This window comes from Syngnathus acus, chromosome 3 (assembly GCF_901709675.1).
Source record: "Syngnathus acus chromosome 3, fSynAcu1.2, whole genome shotgun sequence".
Taxonomy (NCBI): domain Eukaryota; kingdom Metazoa; phylum Chordata; class Actinopteri; order Syngnathiformes; family Syngnathidae; genus Syngnathus; species Syngnathus acus.
In genome coordinates, this window is record NC_051089.1 from 21117013 (window position 1) to 21119942 (window position 2930).

The 2930-nt window shown below is 38.8% G+C and overlaps 1 long non-coding RNA gene across 1 annotated transcript; it reads right to left on the reverse strand.

Moving 5' to 3' along the window:
• Positions 1-751: 751 nt before the first annotated feature.
• On the reverse strand, positions 752-2673 carry LOC119120436. Its single transcript, XR_005097513.1, has 4 exons — positions 2537-2673; positions 1326-1437; positions 1186-1220; positions 752-1105 (listed from the first exon to the last, which is right to left on the reverse strand). It is a non-coding gene; the product is annotated as an uncharacterized LOC119120436 (long non-coding RNA).
• Positions 2674-2930: the final 257 nt, after the last annotated feature.

Below are 2930 nucleotides of genomic sequence, written 5' to 3' on the forward strand. Positions count from 1 at the left end.
AGTACATTTTATATTCATATAACTAAGCAGACCTCATCAGTTGATTCACTCATGGAACATTTATGTAGAATTTTCATAAATAGACTTTCGTAGTTGACATTTATGGTAGGTAAGTTCACTGAGGGTTTAAGCAATCTAAACAGCAAAGAGGGCATACCAATTCACAGTTTTGGAAATTATTGATTCTTATTATGTTGACATATTGTTTGGCTTTAGAGCATTTTAGGATTTCAAGTTTAAGAATGGTATATGCCTATTAAAACATGAAGCTTCAAGCTGCTTCATGAACCACTTGTGTTTACTGAGCCCTCCAAATGACAATCTTCGTTTGGCACTGGGCTGAAAGCACACTGACTGCAAATTCTTAAACCTCTTTAGTTAAAACGACGGTGTCATCTATAGGATTAAAATCACAACAACCGGTTCATGAAGCAAATTTGAAGCTTAATTCTCCCATCACTAGAATAGTGGCAACAATGTTGATCAGTTCAGGGGCTGCTGTAAAAAGCTCCCACTGAAAATGGCTCATCAACATCAAAGAAATAAGTGCATGTCACAAAAAATGTAATTAATTGACTTTATTACGGGATAAGATGTAACAGCACATGAATAAAGATCGGAGGATAAATGGATGGATGGAGGGAGAGAGAGAGCGAGATGGAGAGAGAGACAGACAGACAGACAGACAGACAGACAGCGAGATAGATAGATAGATAGATAGATAGATAGATAGATAGATAGATAGATAGATAGATAGATAGATAGATAGATAGATAGATAGATAGATAGATAGATAGATAACCTTACAACAGAAACTTCTTGATAAGTGACTAAAAAATGTGAAGCCTAAAGTTGCAGCTTGCAGCGAGTGACCCAGAATGTGGGAAGTTACACATCAATAGCTTCCTCAATTTCATCAGCTGTTCCCACTCAGAAACCCGACCAGCGTATTGCCATCAAACCAAGAGAACAATAAATCAGCTGGATTGTAGCCACGATGAATAAACTACGTTTTGTTAGCACATGGTTTATACGATGCCAAACTCAGTCAGATCACTCAGCTCCACGTTGTGAAAAGTCTCCCAAGGGCAGATGACTTCTGTATCTAAATAAAAGCAAGAAAATAAGAAATGTTCAAACACTGATCGGGCTGTCTCACTTATTGCTAATTTATGTGATGGTTACCTCCAATGCCGTCCATCCCAGGTACATCATCAAATCTATGAAGAACATGCCATTACTTTCTTCAACATAATAAAATTTGAATGAACCAATAATACTAGTAGCCTATTTGATAGTAGTATCTGTGTTGCCTGTGAACTTACTCCTTTAAACCAGCTTTGGGAGGCTTGCTCTTGAACAGTCTTGTCTCCTTCGACTTAGGAGGGTTGGCTTTAGCGCCCTCGGGTTCTGCTGCTGCTGCTGCTGCATTCATTTCTATTAAACCAATAATTTGCAGCGTTATTTCCAACTTCTTCAGTAAAACTTCATTAATGCAACATACTGTTTTTATAATAAAGTAGGAGTATGTGAATAAACAGCTGCCAGCATTTCAATGCTGTGTGCCATTATGATGTGCATCAAATGAAGGGCCTTCAAAATAAAATAAAATAAAATAAAATATTACTTGTCCATTACTGTAGTACTGTATATCCCAGTTAAATGTTGTTCTAAGAAGACATGTTCTTTTTTTTACTGTGGTTTTGCTCGTGGATACATCATGCAGTGTTTCACTTTGCCTCTACACTCTTAAACGTGCTGGGTCAAAGGTAGGTTTTTGGCACTGGATCTTGTTCCTAATAAAACCCTCCCATTTTTTGGGTGTTTGTGTTTGTGTGTGTGCGTGTGTGTGTGATGGAGTCATGTGAGTACTTAAAAAAAAAAAAAGAGCGAGAGAGAGACAGCTGAAACTCTCAATATTTGCCTTAATCACAAAAATCCACTACCAAAATTGTGTTGAATCACCTGTACCAAAACTTTGACCAGCTTTTAGCTGGTCTAACGATTAGTTTACTTTCTGTCATCAAATTGTCAAGTGCATCAGGGGCGTGTAAAGGAAAACGCCCTCAGCCCACTGCAACACCCAGCATGGAGCAACATGGTCGTCCAAATTCCCAAACACAATAAAATAGACTTTCCCCACTACAGAAACAAGTTGTGCTCATTTTTACACCACACAGACATCTCTACGGAAGTCGACCCATAAATGTACAGTACCTCAACTTCAGTATCCAAACGTGTTCAAAGTTGTGAGCAGTTTCAGATATTTAGCCCACCCAAATCCAATGTTCAATCCAATGTGCTGAGCCAAGATAATTAATCCTATCTACTCAGAACCCACACCCAACAAGTGGGTTAGGAAAACAACCCAGTATTTTATAGTGTGTTGTCCTCGATACTTTGCCCCTCCAGTATAAAACAAATGGGATAGATATAAATATAAATAAGCTATTTATCCACCTGGGATCAAATTTAAACGGAGTACAAACTTCAGTGCAACTCAAGAGACAATGTGTGGTGCCAGCAGTAGCCCAACCTGTATGCTTGTTTGGGGTTTGCTTGAATCCAGAAGAAGGAGCAGTCTGGAGGGCCTGCGAAGAAAAAGATGCAAAACAAAGAGAAGTTTCTCTTTATTTTTGCACTCCCTGTCATGTGCTTTCACTGAGCTGCCCCCTTTATATAGTGGTCATACCCAAAGCCGCTAATAGAGTTAAGGCAGGGACAGTATCACAAGGGATAATCTTCATCATTTGAGGACATCTACGCACCTGTGTTGCAAAATGTGCCCTATCTGGTCAATAATGTTTTTTTATGTACACGGGCTGCTCATTCTCACCAGCAATTATTGTTCATTGCAGGATGATGCAACAGCGCAACCACCATACAGTAAATTTAACCACTAACTACAGTATATCTATCTATCTGTCTAT